Source organism: Cibotium barometz, chromosome 1 (assembly GCF_041138505.1).
Source record: "Cibotium barometz isolate CiBa-2024 chromosome 1, ASM4113850v1, whole genome shotgun sequence".
Lineage (NCBI taxonomy): Eukaryota > Viridiplantae > Streptophyta > Polypodiopsida > Cyatheales > Cibotiaceae > Cibotium > Cibotium barometz.
In genome coordinates this window covers 57,558,330-57,578,690 of record NC_141046.1, presented here as the reverse complement: position 1 = coordinate 57,578,690, position 20,361 = coordinate 57,558,330, and the positions used below count along the sequence as shown (strand labels likewise).

The window sequence follows — 20,361 nt, the reverse complement described above, 5'->3', positions numbered from 1 at the left end:
TTGGCCACACTCCCTTCTTGCAAGAATTTTTGAGCAAAATCTCTCTCATATTGTAAGGCTTGCTCAGCCTGCACACAAAATGATTTCACTTAAGAACTTTTCTAGCACTTAAAAATTTTATGCCGGAAAATTAACCTTCTTCTCAAGGGCATCCATGGGCCACTCTCGTGCTCTCTTTGAGTAATGATCTGCATTTTTTTGTAAGATGAATGCTTCGAGCTCCTCATATTTAGTTTCCATGATGTTTAAATTGATGTGATTAGTGGTAATTATTCTGGGAATCTTTACGAGCAAGTCAACCACCTCAGACAACAGCGAGTCATTCACTAGTTTGCCATCGCGCCTGCGCCTTACCTGTTCATGTTGATAATTAATAGAAGTTAATCATGATTAACGACAACACAAACTCCTATTATTAATGGAGATAGATTACCAAAGCTGCAAACTCCGTTTTGAGTTGTTGGCTAGCCTTTTGAAAAACCTATTGGCACAAAGAAAGATCAAACCTTTGAAATGATTAATGATAATTGCTCACAATAACTGCAAATCCAACTTTTGAAATCATTTATGCTAAGGTGATAAAATAGGGGCATACAATGTGTGAAAAAAAAAATTTTGATGGATTAACATTAGTAATGAAGGTTTTTTAAAACCTTAATCGGAATTTGATTCGTATGAGACAGTTTAATGGTTAAGCACAGTAATCTACCCATGCGCACCACACCAAATCGATCTCTCCTGCAACATGCTAACGTGCATGTGAAAAAATACAAATTGGATAGGACTAGGCTAAAATAAGAGTTGATGATAATAACAAATGACCTTTGAGAATTTGGAGAAGGATAAAGGGGCCTTGGATACATCCCAAGCTCATATATGCTTGTCCTTTGTGACACATGGCAAGGCCCACATAACTAATGATTTTTTTTGGAAGTCAAGATCAACCGATGTTTTTTTTTGGTAGCCAGTTAGTTATATATATATATGTGTGTATGTATGTATGTATGTATGTATGTATACATACATACATACATACATGTTTTTTTTTGGTAGCCAGTTAGTTATATATATATATGTGTGTATGTATGTATGTATGTATGTATGTATACATACATACACACATACCTTACACCTAGAAAACAAATTCTAAGTGTAAACACAGACCTTACACTTAGAAAACAAATTCTAAGCATAAGGACAAAATTTGTCTGCAAGAGACTTTTACAATCTTGCACACATTTCTTACACCTATCCACTTTGAAAATTTTCCAAGTATAAACAAAAAATTGTGTATAGGGAAGTTACACTTAGTGTAAGAGTGAATAGGGTGTGCATGCGAGGCGTAAGATTTGAACCCAAGATCAGCCAATATGCCACTACACACTTGTTGAGACCTAGGTTCTTTTAAAAAGGTGAGTTTTGTTGCCATTTCTCAAGTGGCTTTAAAAAGCGGTCAATGACATGCTAAACAACAAGCTCCTTGCTAAACGACGACAATTAGGGAAGCTTGATGGTGTTTACAGACTCAAAAGAGTTCTTCCCTCCTTAGACTACTTGTCCACAAGAACGGGCAAGGGAGATCTCCCCCTTTTATAGAGATTCTCACCCTTTTTTCTCCCCTTGAGAGAGCAGTGCCCTGTGGAGCACTTAGGAGACTTTGTAGATAATTAATAATGGTTGTAAGTCAATGCAAGCAGTAAAAGTTTGGCTAAAAATAGAATGACTTCGGAGGTTAAACAACGACTAACCAATGAGTGCAGAGAGAATTGTGCTTTAGATACAGAAGGCAAGTAATATAAGCAATGCAAGTAGTCTATGAGGCACCGCTCTGAATAGATCATCTATGCTTGTCTTCTTGTGTCTTGTGTCTTGTGTCTTTTGTGGGTGTAAAGATCCTTATACTTGAATAGATGCCAAGCTCCTATGCTTGTTTTTTTTCTTCGACTCGTCTTTGGCCCAAGATCTTCCCGTAGTCCGTAGTTATTGATTTTTCACCGCCCATCCAGGCGTTGGCCTATCTGCCTGTAGGCGATGCCGTCGAGTAAGCACCTATGCTTGTTTTTTTTGTGGCCCATGGAGAGGAAGACAACATCAATCTGCATTTTTTTGGGTGGCCATCAGGTACACTCTCACATACACAGAACGATAAATATGAATTTGGAGGTATTTAGTTGGTTACCTCTCGGTTGAATAGGGTGTTGGCAACCTCGTGCAGAGATGGCAAGCTGTTCATAGAGACGAAGCATCTCTCCACTTAAGCGAACACATGGGCTACCATGTGGGCGCTTTGCCTCCAAATTCCTTTTTCTTCTTCAAGAAGCCCTCCACTCCTTTCTCACCCTTCTTCATGATAGGCTGCATATTATCACCAAAACACCCACTAATCATCGCTATAATTACATTGCATGGTGAAGAGTAATCACCACCACTAATTAATGTACTACATGGTGACGATCATCCTTTCGCATTTTGAGAAAAAATAGAGAAAATCAAACAAGAGAAATCAACTAAATATTTTAAGTAACTACCAAATCCCACTAATTACTGCATCCATGGTGAAGATTAACTTACATTGCCAAACCATCCACTAATCATCACTAATTACTCTTACATTGCATAGAATAAGCTTTGACAAAATAATCGAATAAATACCATTTTAAGGAGATTTTTTCACCTCGACATTAAGAAAGATGCTGTTGATACACTCTTGTACAAACTGGCCATACTTCTCGTACATCTTCATTTCGTACACAGTTCTAGGTCTAGAGACAGAAGCTCGTACGCATTGCTGGTTAATTGCAATTAGTGGTTAATTAATGAGGGAAGGCGTACTAAAAATAGCACCAAATGAAGATCCTCTTGACTATCTTATAAGGCTCAATATTTTCATAATGCGCACTAATTAAGGAAGACACACATAATTATAGGGTAAGAGGGTACTTGTAAATGGCCATGTAGTCTTCATGGGAGATAACCTCTTGATGTGGAGCTTTCAACAACACACTGAACACTCTATTAAGGGTGCTCTCGAAAGAAGTCTAGGTCTCCTCGGCATCAAGCAAAACCCTAGTTTGATCACCACACCATCTTTCAATCCGGAAGGTGCAACGTGATTAATGTGGGCTCCTACTAAAGCCATGATATTCCAAAGTTATAATGCTTAGTCCACTTGATGTATTAGATTAAATCTCTCTCTCTCTCTCTCTCTCTCTCTCTCTCTCTCTCTCTCTCTCTCTCTCTCTCTCTATATATATATATATATATATATATATATATATATATCAGTATGTATGTATAGGCTCTTTCGATTCACCTCACTAATTAAGCATATCAATACCAATCAAAAATCAATCGTTTCATTGTGTGTTTTCCCTACATTTTCCACTTCTCATGCCAATTTCTAATTTTCTACCCTCCCAAGGAGGCCAAGAAGCTCTTCATGGATGGCACTTATCCAACTCGCAAAAGGAGATAAACATCCATGAATTTTTGGGTCTCTCCAGGGTGCCCATGCCTAACACCTATATTCTCGTTTCTTTAATCTCAATGGGGGGGTTTCCATATCCTCAATGGGGGGTTTCCATATCCGTAACACTAATCTTAATGGGGGGTTTCCATATCCTTAACACTAATCAAACTAATCTTCCTTCTATGGAGTGTGTAGCTAGGCCAAGCCCAAGGCTAATTACACCTATTGTAGGCATGAAAGCTAGCTTGCCATGCAAACCCTAGTTGATATATTAATTAGACTTTCATCATCATTTATTCATCAAACAAACCCCACGTTTGGTTAATTTGTTTGTATAGGATTGGGTCAAGATATTCATTGGAGAAAAATGGAGGTAACTTGTCCCAATTTAACGTCATTATGGAGCTCACACATGGGAAAATGCCTTAACACGAGTTTGGTACCGTTATACAGAACATAGAAGCATCCTTTTAAGGGGTTTGTAAAGACACCATAACATTTTCATCTCATGAGACTTTTCTTATAGAGGCTTAGAAAGTTTTGTAAAAAAATTGTTATCAAATTAGGAATTCTCAAGCTAGAAAAATAAGTGTATAAATTGACCAAGGCCTTAATACGTCTCACTAAGCACACATTTTCTAAAGAGTTCAATAAAACAACTCCATCATAAGTGTACTAAAATGCTTATGATCCTTTGTTGTGATTGGAAATCATTCAAGTCACTTCTATATGTAGGAATCATTTTTATCGCCACACAGAAAAAATCATTAAGTGAATAAAACTACATATTTTGAGTGATACCTTGGTCAACATATAGAGTCTTTGAGTGGCATGGAATGTCCAATTTTCAACAACCAATATTTTCCCTAAACCCCTTTCTAATATATATGAAATTTCAATAAGAAAAATCTCATGAAATATACTAGAAAAAATCTAAGAATTTTTTAGGACATAAAAGTGTCTTAGGACACATGAATGTCCAAGTACCAAACTAGTGTTAAATAAAGGTTGGGTAAGATTGGCAGACTTTTGCTCCCATTAAATCACCTTCTCCAATAGAACCTCCACACAGTTCATGGCCTCCTCTGGTCAAGGTGTGAGAGATTTTAAAGCACTTATAGTGACAATCCAAAAAACATAGAAGGATTCTTACTAAGGCTATCGAGCATAGAAAAGATGCTTAATGATGATATAATTTATGGAAGCAAGGTCACCAAATTCTAAGCTTAACGTCACTAAGCACTCACATATATTTGGCATAAGTGACTAGGGATGTAAGCGAGAGGACAAATCCAGAGAGAGAGAGAGAGAGAGAGAGAGAGAGAGAGAGAGAGAGAGAGAGAGAGCTTACACTTTCGAGAGGAGAACGGATGGTTGGCTAGGCATTGGCAGATGATTCTTTCATGTTTCTTAAGGCTCAAAGAGATAATGTTCAAAAGACTATGGCTGTTTGGGATACTTTTGGTCTTGCTTCAAGGTTATGCATTAATATGCAGAAATCTACTGTGATAAGCTATACACCGAGAGCGATCTTGGTTTGGGATGGAATGGGCAAGTCATACAAAGGGTATGCATCACACACCACTTGGGTTATCTGATTGGAGTTGATGTTGATTCTTGGCATGGATTTTTGCAAAGATAAATTATAAGTTTGTGTATTGGAAATCTTCGGGTTGGTCTATGCATGTTCGGTTTAAAGTGGCACAATCCGTTATGATTAACATGATATCTTTTTTCTTGCCTTTATTGCCATGGACGAGCAAAGCTTTACATCAGATACAATAGAGCCAGTTTGATTTATGATATGGAAAAGAGCGAGAAATAAGCCATGGCAAACGTAAATTTGTTGGGAACATGTTACTACTCCAAAGAGGAGTGGAGGGGCAACCCTATTATATGTCAGATTACATATGGTCACCTAGGAGATGACCTTTATTGCAAGATATGTGTGTATCTCAAGACCCATGGGTGGTAATGGCTAAGGCCCTCATAGAGGAGGTTACACTTGTGCATGGTAATACCAAGATTGATGGTACATGGTGGGATGTAGTGAATGGTTCCCAACAGGCTCGATTGGTGGCTTCACCTCTCCTTTCTTATTTGATGATCTCATGGAAGGAGGTGTTGGCACACGCTAAATGGAAGCCTTCAAATTAGCGGTTGCAAACTGAATTCTAAGGCAGGTGAGGTGTTGGCTACTTCACGACTTCTGGAGTGGCCTAACAATCTTGTTGAGTAGCCAAAATTCAATAGAATAGCTCGATTGGGACTAGTGAGGATTTTGGATGCTTTGGTTCCACACATAGAGGCCGCTTATTATCTTTTCGAAAAATCTGTCAATGTTTTCAGGTTCCACGTGGATATGTACAATTATGGAAGAGGGTAAGGGCAGCACTTACACCATTTGGTGATATTCCTGAGTTGGAGGATCAGCAAGCTTGGTTAGATTGGGCATTTAGAAAGCCTTAGGACATTGTCCACCAGCGTACAACAAATCAAGTGTACCATATGATGGTGGAAGATAAGCGCTGGATCATTGAAAAGGCTAATAGGGTATGGAACATCAAGAAGAGTAGGGCTTAGTGGAAGGAAGTAATCTTACAAGGTTAGTGGTCTAAGATTTCATATTAAGGGAACATGTTCCTATGGCGTATGCTAGTTGGAGGCCTACCATTGGGGGACCAGTTGCGGATTTCTTCTGGTTATTATGTGTTTTGTACTACATGCTTGGAAACATGCCCACATCTTTTCATTTCGTGTCCGGTGGGCAAAGAAGGTGTGGGATTTCCTTTCTCGCGTATAGACTATGTTGATAGTAGATAGGCCCGTAAAGGTTAAAGACTAGATTTTTGGCAAGATTCCAAATGGGTCAGATAACCCAGAACATTCAGTTTTCTTTCATTTTTTCAAGTGGATAGGTTTGTGGCATATCTAGTTAGCTAGGAATGTCATCATATTTGATGCAAAAGTTGGTATTATAACTCACATAGGTCGCATAAAAGGGCTACTATTATGGCAAGTCTCTTCCTTGTGATCAGCTCATTTTGTGGAGAATGACATGGCTATACATTAGCTGAGGGTACTCCGAGCTACACCAGTGGTCAGAGTAATTAGTGAGTTCAGAGTTACACCTGGGTTTGGAGTAATTAGTGACGGAAAGCTAGTACATCACATAGCAGCCATGTGGCCATTTGTAAAGTAATTTTGGTAATATATCTTCTATTATGAAAAGAGAGAGAGAGAGAGAGAGAGAGAGAGAGAGAGAGAGAGAGAGAGCTTGAGAGACAGGTAGCATGCAAGAGGGAGAATGATTAGTGTTCTACTTACCAATCTAGTTGATTCCAAAGATTAAGTGAAAGCCTTATATATTGAAAACTTAGGGTAAAATTCAAAAAGGAATGAGAAAGTTAGAGACACCTAGCCAAGATGGTCAACACCCCCACCCCTTCACCAAGATTTTGTGAGTTCGAATCTCTTGCTTGAGAGAGAGAGAGAGAGAGAGAGAGAGAGAGAGAGAGAGAGAGAGCTACCTATTTTGTTATAAAAATAAAAATAAAAATTTAGGTACACCTACCAAAGTTTTAGCCCAGTAGCATTAATTATTTAATGCAGTAGAAAGAAGCATTTGGGACCTTATTTTACTCTGTCCCAACCTTTAAAAAAATTTGGTACCTTAATTTACTCAATCCCAACCTTGAAAAATCCCACTCGCCACATGTGTCTTCCTTTAAGGCTTAAGCTCTACAGGACCTTACTACCCAAGTACTTGGAGAAAATATTAAAGCTTACAAATCCTTCAAATAAATTAAACTAAGAAAAGACTTCAACCCAAATTATTATGTAAAGCTTGACATAAAAATATAAAAAGATTTAAGAGATAACCATATCTTCGAAATGTGTGCAGGCAAAAATATTACCATATACAAAAGCTTGAAGAAGCCCCAAAAATAGAGTACACAACATTGGGTCCAACCTACCCCCTCAAGTTGGGTGGCTCAAGCTTCCCTAACTTGAGTATTTATACTTGTTTCATATTAAAATTTCTTGAGCTAAAAATACATCTTACTTTTCCCTTTTTAGGTTTAGTGGATAACCATTCAAATTATAGTAGCCCTTGGGCCACTTTTACAAAATAAAAGAAAATACATGAGCAATGTGCACACACAGTTTAGGCCTTTGTGCACAAGGCTCTTAAATAAATAATTCCTCACATGGCAAGCCCCATTTCACTCAGGGGTTGTCCCTGTGCACATATTAGCCCTAACTTCCAAACATATTTGCATTAAATAAATGCACATAAATATTTGTATAAAAATGAAGCACAATAAAATATTAAAATTTATCATATACGTAACAGTCCTCCCATGTGGAGAGCAATTGAGCTCAATTGCGTAAAAGAATCAATAAATTCACAAGGTCAAATTCAAATACTTGAACACAGTTCCATTGCCAAACCATGGCAATACTTCTTGTAATAACATACATCCTATACCAATATCACTAGATGATTAGTATTTATTGTGGAGCCACCCACCACGATACACAATAACTAGCATGGTATGTCTCATGAGGACCCATACGACACCTCAATCAGTACCCTCATATGGTGCGACACCTCAATCGGTGACCCTTGCATAGTGTGACACCTCAAACGATGACCCTCACATGTGCGACACCTCATTCGGTACCCTCGCACACATCTCACTCGTGTGACACCTCATTCGGTACCCTCACACTAATTTTCACTGGTGTGACACTTCATTTAGTACCCTCGCACCTCACATTTGTTTCAATGAGTATGTGTTTAAAGTAGAAATCTCAGTTTTCTCGCAAAAATGAATTTTCATACAATTCTTGAAGTAAAGGGTTAGAAAAATCCCTAAATAATTAATTTAAATGACTAAATTTATAAAAATAAATTTCTTATTTTTTTAAAATATGAAAACATCAAAACATCTACTAAAAACTTTCTTGGAGTTTTTCTACTACCAATTTCATCATAATTTTAATCTATCAATGTATTATATAATGAAATAAAATATCAAAATTAAAAAATTACTTTTGAAATGTGAAAATAATACAATAATATTCAAAAACTAAAATTTTATTTTTATGAATTTATCTAGCATGCAAACTATATTTTTCGAACAGTTTTAACTAAAAAATATGAAATAAATGCTTACATAATTAATTTCTGCGCATGAAAAATGAAATAATTATCTTGAAAATTTGAAAATCATAGCAATGACTTATAAATTTATTTAGATTTCAAATGATAATGCTTGATTATTTCTAACAAATTAAAGGCCCAAGGAACAATAAATCAAGGTTTAATTACTCAAAAACTACATATTCTCAAAATAATTGAGCACTTGAAATTAAAAATATAAATAGAGAGATTTGAGTTGAGATGCAAAAATATACACTTTACAACAAAATACAACATGTACTGATGAGCAATATAAATAAAATTATATATATATATATATATATATATATATATTTGCAATACTTATCTCATATGAAGCTTTTTGGCTGGAGCTCATATTTTGGATGGTTGTTGCTTGCCTCACTCTTGCTTGGGCAACAAGAACCTTTCTTCTAGGAAATCAAATTATGATTATTTACTTAGAATAGTTTCATATAACAATTATATTTTTAAGTTTCAATAATGATAAAGATATTCAAATTAAAATTTGTAAAAGAAAATGAAAGAGTTTAGGTAACTTCCTAGTCAATATATAATTGGATGGATAAACATATAAATTTTTTTAGAATCAAACAAATATTTAAAAATAAGAATATAGTATGAAACTTTCATGTTGCTCCATTGACCTCCATCTAGAACTTATTATTTTGTGTCGAGGATCCAAGTTGTCTGAAAGGTCTTCTAAAATTTTTTGTAAATTAACAAAATATTTACTAGAATTTTTTGTAAATTTTCAGAGCTGTAAAATATTGATTTTTTTATTAGGCCCCAAAAGCTATGGCTATAAAGCTTTTAACAAAGCTTTAAGCTTTAAGGAAAAGATAATAAGTAAAGATAAAATATTTTAAAGCTTTGGAACCATAAGGTGTAAAGCCTTATGGGCTTTTATAAAAGATTATAAGCTTTATAAGCTTCTAGTTTTGATGATGTGGCGCAGTCACGAAAGTAGGCCACTGGCTTTTTTTTCGGCCACCGTGAGTCGTCCGTGGGTAGGGAGAAAGAAGCTGCAAGCTCTTTATAAGGTAGAGATGGGTTTAAGGGTTTTTGGGCATGAGAAAAGCATATGTGCAACCTGATCTGAAGGAGGTGGAGTGTAGAGAAATTTGGTTTTATGAGGTGTGGTTTTTCTCCCATAGAGATGGTTTTCATCAAAAGGGATGGCATAAATCTCATCCCTTGATTCAATCCCTCATCCAAGGTCTCATAAAAATCCCACAACCTTTCCTTCTTGACCCAAGGATCTTCCACACCTTCTCTTCCTTTACATCTTGGATTTTAGGGAGCTTGTCCTTCTCCTTGTACTTGACCTATGGCTCTAATACCACTATTACAGGACCTTACCCAAGTACTTGGAGAAAATATTAAAGGTAAAAAAATCCTTCAAATAAATTAAACGAAGCAAAGACTTCAACCCAAATTATTACATAAAATCTTGACATAAAAATATAAAAAGATTTAAGAGGTAACCATATCTTTGAACTACGTGTAGGCAAAAATATTACCATAGACAAAAGCTTGAAGAAGACCCAAAAATAGAGTGCACGACATTGGGTCCAATTTGCCCCCTCAAGTTGGGTGACTCACACTTCCCCAACTTGAGTATTTATGCTTGTTTCATATTAAAATAGCTTGAGCCAAAATTACATCTTACTTTTCCACTTTTAGGTTTAGTGGATAACCATTCAAATTATCTTAGCCCTTGGGCCACTTTTACAAAATAAAAGAGAATACATGTGAAATGTGCACACACGGTTTAGGCCTCCACACAAGGCTCCTAAATACATAATTCCTCGTGTGACAAGCCCCATTTCACTCGGGGGTTATCCCTGCACACACGTTAGCCCAAACTTTCCAACATATTTGCATAAAATAAATGCACATAAATATTTGCATAAAAATGAATGCACAATAAAATATTAAAATTTATCATTTATGTAACTCTCTCTCTCTCTCTCTCTCTCTCTCTCTCTCTCTCTCTCTCTCTCTCTCTCTCTCTCTCTCTCTATCATTTACCCCTCAGCATAATGGATGTGTGTTGCTATATACAAGATTTAAAGTCACCCCAAATCTCTCTCTCTCTCTCTCTCTCTCTCTCTCTCTCTCTCTCTCTCTCTCTCTCTCTCTCTCTCTCTCCAATAATCTCTTCCTCTTCTTTATCTCTCAATAGAATGGAGACATGTAGCCATATGCAAGATTACCCCAAAACTTTGAAACAAAAATTGGTTTTAGAATACTCTTGTAGGTTTTAATATTTTAAATTTAATGAACAAGCTAAATTAATTCGTTCTCAAGTATAACTTAGATATGTAATAATCAGAGGTGTATATTTATGTTTTCTCTCGTTCATATGACCTTTAACAAAGATGATCTAAGAGAATACCACCAATGGGGGTAGATAACCACACAATGGTGAGTACTAGTGTGGCTTTTTTTTTAAATGAATCCACAATTGACATCTCAACTTTTCTCTCCCTCCTAGTACATATGTAGATGTGTGTGTGTGTGTGTGTGTGTGTGACTCATGCACCACCACATATATATATCTCTCAAGGGCCTAGGCTCTTGCTTTTCTTGTCTCAATGGATCTCCACACACATGCACATGCACATGCACAACACATGCGCGCATGCACATACACACACGCACATGCACACACACACACACACACACACACACACACATGCACACACATAGCCTACACCTTATTCTTGAAAGCAAAATCTCATGAATTAATGTGTAACTTTATTTAACACCTAGAATAAGATGTATAATACTTATAGTTATCATTTTTCACAAAGGCTTAGACTTTAAGAATAATGTGTAAGCTTTGTATTATTTCATGATATAATGACCTTTCAAATTGTCATTAGTTGAAAAAAAGAATATTAAACTTTTATCCATGAGGTTTTGGTTTCAAGAATAATGTGTAGGCTTCACATCCCACAATCCTCCCGTGCATCTTTTAGCAAGTCCATGACACAATAAAGGCTACCATGTGTGTAAAGGTCCCACTTTGAGATGCAAGCTTAACAATAATGCGAGTGTGTGGGTTGAAAATCTATGTGAGTCCCATATTTTTCTAGTAGCTCTTCAATTCAAGATAAAAACAAGCCACCAAAACCTTGCAAATGGCATCCTATACTATTCATACATCATCCTCATTAATTTACAAAAAAAAACTATAGATTTCCCATCATTTTCCCATAACTTAGAATCTTCCAATTGATAAAAATTACACAATTGGTGGGTTAAGGTCAAATCTTAAAAATTATAAAGTTTAATATACTATTTCTTGGGCTAGTGGGAGCTGATAAGAAAATATGGGTGTAATTGCGGAGTATCTCTAAGTGTCAGCATCTAAGAATGCTTTGGATGGGAAGGTTTCTCTTACTAATACCTCAAACAAAGACCATACACCAAATAATGATTAAATGTGACCTAAATGCAATTCACATCAACAAAGAATGGAATTTAAAGTGGAACCTAGAGACTTGGATCGAGGTGGGCTGATATGCCTCTTCATGTGAAAGTAAAAACCTTTCTATGGAAGGTCATAATGGGGGGGTGGAGAAAGGGGGGTGTGGGAATTGCCCAAAAAACTGTAGAGGAGGGATGCGTCTTTTGGGAAATGTTGTAGGTGCAAGATTGCCAAAGAAAATTATTAGCATGTAATCTAGTGCTACCCTACATTAAGAGCTATGTGGGCCTTGTTGGCAATGCCAAAGTTGCTTGGTCTCGTTGGTTGTTTGGCAAAACTCTTGGGCTTACAAGGGAGAACAATAGAATATCTAGGATGATTAGATTCACCGTACTATGAAAATTCTAGTGTTCCAAGGGGATGAGATTTTAGCAAAGAGCAATAGCTTTAGTAGGGATGATTAGATTCATTGTACTATGGAACTTCTAGTGTTCCAAGAATGAGCTTCTCTATACTAGGTCTAGACATTGTAAAGGTTAAATCTAAGTGTAAAGTGAATTGTGAGCTTCTATTGTTGCACACAGAAAAACATGTGTGGCTCAAGTTTTGTGGTGCTCATTGACAAGTTCACCATACATGTACATCTCAATGTTATGAGTTTCTTGTGAATAGGTGAGGCAAGATACTATTACATTTCAGGGTGGCCATGATTATTGTGTATAGGTTGAGCCACCCAATAAAGTCTTAAAGAAAAGGTCTTCCATCACATTAAAGGCCTACATGTAAAGCTTGGGTTCAGATTACCTTTAAGTATTGGCTATATAGAGGTAGGTTTTACAGTGTAGTTACCAAAGACAGGCAGGTCTCAGTCCCACTAGTTTTGGGGAGATGAGTGGCTTTCTTATCAGAAGTCTATTCCCACATTGGTTTTGATTACACCTAGGAACCCAATGGACGAGCCAAGACTTTTCTCCTTTAGATTGTTTTGATATGTATGTAATTCTTGAGTAATTTAACATCTTCAGTCCTTTTATAATATGTCCTTTTTCTTTTCTTTAGTATATATATCTCTATATTTAAAATTTTACCATTGCTTTAACTTCTCACATACCTTCGCAGAAGCTTGACCTCTCTTAGTAGAAAAACTTTACAAACATGAGGGTGAATCATCAAAACACCAAAACATTGCCAATAACAACATGCATAATAAAAGAAAAAGAGACAATCTATAGTCGCTTTAAGCCCATAGAACTTGCCCAAAATAGTTACAAGATTTTGTCGTGCCTTATTTACTTTTGCTTATGGAGACTGTTGTAGACTATGTTTGATATCAATGCTTTATCCTTGTATTATATTGTTTAGGCACCAACTAGCTCATGTTTGCACGGACCCCATTATTGAGAAGTAGCCATGGTTAACTAGCCCAGTCACCCGACATCCCTGTATTCACACAAGAAGGTGGCATGTAAGGATAGATGGTTTAGAGATGGCTTGGATTAGATTTGGCACATTGCCAAAGAGGCTACATGCTACACTGGACCGTTATCTCATAATGGTCCACACATGGAGTAGGTAGACTACTCTCTTGGACACCCTGTCTTGACATTGTTGGGCTCGAACGGGGCCCAAGATGAACTCAGATGGCCGTGGGGGGTTGGAATATTGCAACAAGGGTGCCCTTCATATACATCTCTAAATAGATGCATGGCTATCCCCTTCTCCAAGTTTCGCAGTCATGTCAAGGCTTCCCTTCATCTACATCCCTATATAGATGCATGAAGATCCCTATATAGATGCATGAATATCCCCTTCTCCACATAGTTCATCAATTATCACTGTGAGTTTAATCCCTAGCTTCTACTAGCATACAGCCTCCATCTTAGTATTTTCAAGTTAGCCATCAAATCTCCCTTTAGATGAGCACATGGGTGTGGGGATTTACCATCTATTGTACAACTTCAGTAATACATTATTCTTCTTTTTCTCTGTTATTATGCAATTTGAGTATTTAAAGTTTTGTGTTGTGAAAGATCCTACTTGTTGTGAGTGTTCTATTGTATACACTACATGTTGTATTCTCTTACATAGTATCAAAGCTCTATCTAGATACAAAACTTCTTTTATAGTCCCTTAGAGAAATGGCATCTTCCACGCATCTTCTGTAAGATCACGCTCACCACCATTTGGTGCTGATGGAAAGCTTAACACCAATCATCCTCTCTGGAAGCTCAAGATTAAGGCTTTTCTTTCCTCATATGTGCTTTGGGACATCATCATTGGTGTTGATGTTCACCCACCAGCAAGGAATGCAAATGGTAACCTTGTACCACTATCTACTAACCTTGTCCAAGCTTTGAGACGAAGGGATTCAGATGCTCTTTGTGCCATTGTCACGAGCATGGAAGATAGTGTGCTAACCATGGTCACGAGCATGGAAGATAGTGTGCTAACCATGGTTCAACATGTCTCCATAGCTGCGCAGAAGCGTGGGCCTTGTTTGGAGAGCCAGTATGAGACCACAAATCCCTCAAGAATTCAAAATCTCAAAAATCAGCTGCTACAACAAGAGAAGCTGAATGAAGGTGAAATGGTGGAGATGTTTCTCACCAGAATCAAAGATACAAGATGGCTACAAACAACATGAGTGTGCTCTCCCTAGATCTTGCTCATCACTATCTAAGGACATTACCGTCTATGTATGATTTTTTTGTTACATCTTTGAATGTTGATGTCATGCCTACTCCTCTCACATTTGAGGAGTTTAGCTCATGAGGAGATGAGGACGCACAGTCGCAATGGTGGGGATTAGGATTTCTCCACTAACACAAAGAAGAAGAGTAAGGATTATAACTCTTCAAATCATAAGAAAAAGTTCAAATGCTTTTACTGTAACAAGAAAAGGCATATAGCCAAAGAGTCCAAGAAAAAGCAAGAAAATGCCAAGAATGGCACTCTAAATGCCAAGGAAGAATCTAGTCATGCGCTGCAGAAATAGAGCTATTTGTTGCCATTAAAGAAATGTGCAGTGAGATGGCTAATGTTGTAGCACATGATGATTCTTGGATCATCGACAGCGAGGCTTCTAGGTACATGACTAGTTGAAAGGATTGATATTTCTCCCTAAATCATGTGGGAGATGACATCATGATGGTAGTGGGCAATGATGCAAAGTGCCCAATAAAAGGTTCAGACACTATTTCACTTATGTCTAAAGAAGGTTGTACAAAAAAGCTTTCAAATATTCTTTAGGTCCCAATTAATGAAGAGAAACCTCCTTTTTGTCTCAGCCACCATCACAGACGACAAGGTCATTGTAAAGGGCATTCAGAGGAACAATTTGTATGAGCTTCCGTGGCATTTGTAGTTGAGGGCAATTGAGACCGACTTGAGTAGCAACAAACTTTGAAATGAGAGATATGGGCATCTTAGTATGCAAACTCTTTCAAAGATGCAGAAAGGTAATCCAGTTGAGCATTTGCCACCAATTTATGACAGCGCTTGCATAAAAAAGGGAAAACAACATTGGAAACCCTTTCCACAAGAGGCTAGTTTTAGGGCCAAGGCTCCTCTTCAGCATGTATGCACCGATTTATGACAGCCCGGATGTAAAAAAGGGAAAACAACATTGGAAACCCATTCCACAAGAGGCTAGTTTTAGGGCCAAGGCTCCTCTTCAGCATGTATGCACCGATCTCTATGGAAAGATAAGTAAAATTGCACTAGGAGGTTCTTCCTTTTTTTTCACATTGAGTAAAATTACACTTGGTGGTTCTTCTTATTTTTTCACATGTATAAGGAAAAGTCTCAAGATTTTGGGAAGGTTAAGGAATGGCTTACGTTAGTTGAAACTGAGATAGGAACAAAATTGAAGCAGTTTAAAATAGACCAAGGAGAAGAATTCATGTCTAATGAATTCTTGGGTTTAAGGAATGACTTGCATTAGTTGAAACTAAGATAAGAGTAAAATTGAAGCAGTTTAGAACGGACCGAGAAGGAGAATTCATGTCTAATGAATTCTTGGGTTTTTGCAAAGAAAGAGGCATAAAGCGGCAATAACTCACGACGGCTCACACTCTGCATCAAAATGGTGTTTCAAAGTGCAAGAATTATTTTTGAGATGGCAAGGAGTATGCTTAATGGCAGAAATCTACCTAAATTCTTTTGGGTTGAGGTAGCTAACACTGCTGTGTACATTCTTAATAGGAGTGTAACAAAGGCCGTCAAAGGGATGACTTTGTTAAAGGCCTACTTGGGTAAGAAACCTTCAATTTAAAGTTTTTGGGTGTGAATGTTATGTACATGCTCTAGATGCTCAAAAGAACCAAATTGGATTCCAAAAGCCAGAAATGCATCTTCTTGGGTTACAACATGGAGTCGAAGGGATATCAGCTCTATGACCCTCACGCAAAGAAGATCATAGTGAGTCGTGATGTGGTATTCCAAGAACAACCATGTCAGATGGAGGAGGAGCTTCTTTCTTCTTTATCATGCGACTAGGAAATCACCCTCACACGCAAAGGAGATCATAGTGAGTCGTGATGTGGTATTCCAAGAACAACCATGTCAGATGGATGAGGAGCTTCTTTCTTCTTTATAATGCGACTAGGAAATCACCCTCACGCAAAGGAGATCATAGTGAGTCGTGATGTGGTATTCCAACAAGAACAACCATGTCAGATGAAGGAGGAGCTTCTTTCTTCTTTAGCATGTGACAAGGAAATCACCAATGCAACACAACCTCCACATGTAACATGGGCTTCCTCACATTCTAATGGGGGAGAGCCGCCCCATTTTCTATGGACACGGATTTTGAAGATGAAGAACAAGAGCATGATGTGCCACAAAAAGGTAAGCCATTTCCTAAGTGGTACATGCAACTTTTGGATGGAGCAAAACCTCCGGCCATCGAGTATGCGCATCAAGATGTTTACATATCAAGAAGGTTAGAGGAGCAAACTAGGGCTCGGGAGAATCTTGTGAATTTTACTCTTATGACATAGGTACTTAAGATTCAGGAGCCGACCACCTTTGTTTTAGCGCACAAGGGGATCCAAAGTGGATATGGCAGCCATGCAAGTAGAATATGCCTCCATCCCTAAAAACCACACTTGGAACCTTGTAGATGGTCCCTCAAGGTGTCAGATAATTGGCACTAAGTGAATTTACAAAGTAAAACGGTAGTTCACCTTCGGGTAGACATTGAGGGGGAGTTTTGGATATCAATGCTCCACCCTCATATTATATTGGGGCTAGCCCATGTTTGTACGGTCCCCATTATGAGCAGTAGCCATGGTTGAGCAACCCAGTCACTCGGCATCCTTGTATTCACACGGGAAGGTGGCCTATGAGGCTGGATGGTTTAGAGATGTCTTGGATTAGATTTGGCACACTACCAAATAGGCTACATGCTACACTGGACCGTTATCTCATAATGATCGACTTTACTCTTGTATACCCTATCTTGACAATGTAGGGCTCGACGGGGCCCAAGATGAGTCATGGGAGGTGGGCAATCTTTCCCATAAAAAGGACATTTTCTCCAATGAGACTAGTTTTAATGACAACAAGTGTCCTAAACCCAAAAACTAAAACACTTCTAAACAGAGTCATCTTTGATTAAATTAATGCTTTCCACCTCATGCCGAGCTTCAAAAGCGAGCAATTAAGAAAGTCATTGTATGAATGGTATAAGGTCTCATAACTAATGAATTTGTAAAAAAAAATAAGGTCTAGTTGCTCTAGGTTGTTGCCCCACTACTTAGGCCATAACTAATGAATTTTAAAAAAAAATAAGGTCTAGTTGCTCTAGGTTGTTGCCCCACTACTTAGGCCATTAAATCTACAAAAATGGCTGGTGTGTAGGTCATTACAGACTAAATAAAACATACAATTAAATAGCCATCTTGCCAACAAAAACAGTAACCAGGCCTTGGAGTGCTAGTGTGAGAAAAAAATTGTCCTTTAGTGTAATTTTCATGGCTGAAATTGAGATTGTAACTTTGCCTAGCCTTGAATTTCAAGATTTAAAATTTGAAATTTTAATTATAAAACCCGTAAAGCTTTGCATTTTTTCAATAAAAGCGGGTTGAGCTGGAAGGTCATCCTTGTTTTCACTGGTTAGAAAAATAGTTTATTTTTGGACACTGCCCTACACCACGTAATGTTTGAAAAGTGATCGGGTTTAGTGTAATTCCATCTTCTAATAACAGCTTTCGGTCGAGGAACATCACTCTCTTCCTCTGGTTGACGGCACACAGGAGTCTAGCACAGTGGGTACTTGGCTGGCAATAATTATTTATTAGAAAGAATAGATGGCACCCTCAGCCTCACGACACATCATCTACCGTCAGATTTGATTAGAATCGAACGATCATGAAAAATGCCAGGTGGCTTAATGAGCTTTGCTTTTTGCTTCTTGCTTTCTGCTTTCCGCTTTTTGTTGTCGATATGTGCGTGGGGAGCTCATAGGAGTTTGCAGCGATGGCGAGCTCTCCCGCACAACAACCTGCAGATTATCCTCCTCTCCGCTCGAAGATGAAGCGAAGGCAAGTCCTATGCTACGGTACACTCTGCCTGCTCCCCTACCTCTGCCTCTTCCTCTTCAAATCGCCTGATCATCTGGATGGAGACCTCAAGAAGGGCATCATATTGAACTTCCTGATCAGCATATTGGCGTTTTTGGCCACCCTTCTGTTGATCCCCGTGGCTTCCAAGCATCTGAAGCTCTACGGATATGATATCAACAAGCAGGGCACTCCGCTCGGCCGCATCGCCGTGCCCGAATCCATGGGGTCTGTATGTGGGATCATCTACCTGCTGGCCACCATGGCCTTCCATCAATTCTACCTCACATCCCATCAAAGCTCCTTTGAATACAATGCTTCCATTGCATCCATCTGCTCCATGCTCCTCCTAGGCTTTGTGGATGACTTGATTGAGCTCCCTTGGAGCATTAAGCTCATCCTGCCTTCCTTTGCTGCCATGCACTTGGTCATGGCTTACTCTGGCAGCACCACTATCCTCATCCCGAAACCGTTGAGATCGCCCCTCGGATTTAGCCTTTTGGACCTCGGATGGCTTTACAAGGTTTGCATTGCCCTTGGTGCTGTCTTTTGCACCAATGCAGTCAATATATTTGCTGGCATCAATGGATTGGAAGCTGGCCAGACTATAATCATCTCTTGCTCCATCCTTGTTTATAACTTGATTAAGATTGGATCAAGCTCATTGGAAAACCTACAAGCTCACACATTCTGTATCTACTTGACACAACCACTGGTGGGTGTGTCACTAGGGCTCCTTGCGTTCAATTGGTTCCCTTCATCGGTGTTCGTGGGGGACTCATTCACATGCTTTGCAGGGATGACAATGGCTGTGGTATCCATATATGGCCATTTTAGCGAGACATTGGTGTTATTGATGCTCCCTCAACTGTTGAATTTCCTTTACTCCTTGCCACAACTCCTTCAAATTGTGCCATGCCCAAGGCATAGGCTGCCTAGATTTGATGTTCAATCCGGGCTTCTCATAGGCAAGAAAGACATGAATATGGTGAACCTCTTTCTAAGAGTCTTTGGACCCTGCTCGGAGTATCATCTCTTCATCAGATTGATGGTGTTCCAGGCTATATGTTGTGTGGTGGGCATTCTCTTGCAAGCTTAATGATAAATACACCATGCAGCATCAACTCCACACAAGATGGGGCCTTCGCGTCACAGTCGGCTCACTGGCAGAAAGTCGGCGGACCACCGCCTCTGATTGGGCGTTTTCTCATTCGCCAGCACGTCTCCATCTCCTCAGCAAGTGAATGTCATTCTGTACAGAATCTGATTGGGCGCTTTATCATTCACCAGTACATCTCCATCTGCTCGGAATATGAGCTGTACGACTATGACGGCCAGGAACGTCCACCAGTCGGCCTTTTTGCTCGGAAAAGGCTCCCCCGGCTGCCGCAAGCGGCCTCCTTGGGACTGTTCCCTACTCCATGATTGCCCCCGGATATGATTATCCCAAAGGTTACTACATGATGAAAACAGATGATTACTAATCATGCAGACCTCCCAAGGAGGACACTAAATGACCCATTAAATTAAAGTTGTGACTTTCTCTCTCTCTCCCTCTCTCAACCGTGGTATGATAGTTTTATGACAAAACACTACATGATTTTTCTATAAACTTAATAAGATCTCCATCTAGATATAACTAGTGTTGAATGCTTGCGAAGCACATATACTTGCAGTATAAATGATAAATGTATATCTACTA

At 38.5% G+C, this 20,361-nt stretch overlaps 1 pseudogene; it reads left to right on the top strand.

The window, feature by feature from the left end:
* The first annotated feature begins 18,611 nt into the window (after nucleotides 1-18,611).
* LOC147642229 (uncharacterized) lies at nucleotides 18,612-20,051 on the top strand (annotated as a pseudogene).
* Nucleotides 20,052-20,361: the final 310 nt, after the last annotated feature.